Source organism: Austrofundulus limnaeus, unplaced genomic scaffold (genome assembly GCF_001266775.1).
Source record: "Austrofundulus limnaeus strain Quisiro unplaced genomic scaffold, Austrofundulus_limnaeus-1.0 Scaffold897, whole genome shotgun sequence".
NCBI lineage: Eukaryota > Metazoa > Chordata > Actinopteri > Cyprinodontiformes > Rivulidae > Austrofundulus > Austrofundulus limnaeus.
In genome coordinates, this window is record NW_013953299.1 from 151,374 (window position 1) to 151,889 (window position 516).

At 37.4% G+C, this 516-nt stretch overlaps 1 long non-coding RNA gene across 1 annotated transcript in view; it reads right to left on the reverse strand.

Annotated features, from left to right (window-relative positions):
• LOC106533162 (uncharacterized) overlaps window positions 1–499 on the reverse strand; it is a 36,366-nt gene extending 35,867 nt beyond the window's left edge. Inside the window, exon 1 of the long non-coding RNA XR_001312201.1 lies at window positions 223–499. This is a non-coding gene — a long non-coding RNA (uncharacterized LOC106533162). The remainder of the gene's footprint in view (window positions 1–222) is intronic.
• Window positions 500–516: the final 17 nt, after the last annotated feature.

The following is a 516-nucleotide window of genomic DNA, read 5'->3' on the forward strand; positions in this document are numbered from 1 at the left end:
CACCAACAAACAAACACCAAAAAACACCAACAAACAAACACCAACAAACACCAACAAACAAACACCAACAAACACCAACAAACAAACACAAACAAACACCAACAAACAAACACCAACAAACAAACACCAACAAACACCACAAAAAAACCCTCACTTTCTTCAAAGCATTACATCCACACAGCTTATGAGACAACCAGCAGCAAAAATAAATGTTTTACTTACTTTTGATGCATAATGTGTCCTCTTTTGATGGCCAGAAGCGATTCAAAATGGCGGCCGTTGTGACGATAATCCTTAGTTTTATGATATTTCCTGGTCACAAAAATCACTCTTCTTAGTCTTGAAGCACTAAAAACATTTCAAAACAAACATTTTCCTCCTTAACAGCAGATTTAACCAGCTAACTGTCCAAAAAACACCATAAAAACATTTTATGTCGGCTGTTGTCGACTTTCTGGGGACACAATGGCTGCCATGTCCTTCTTCTTCTTCTTCTTGTTTGCATGCACACACAAA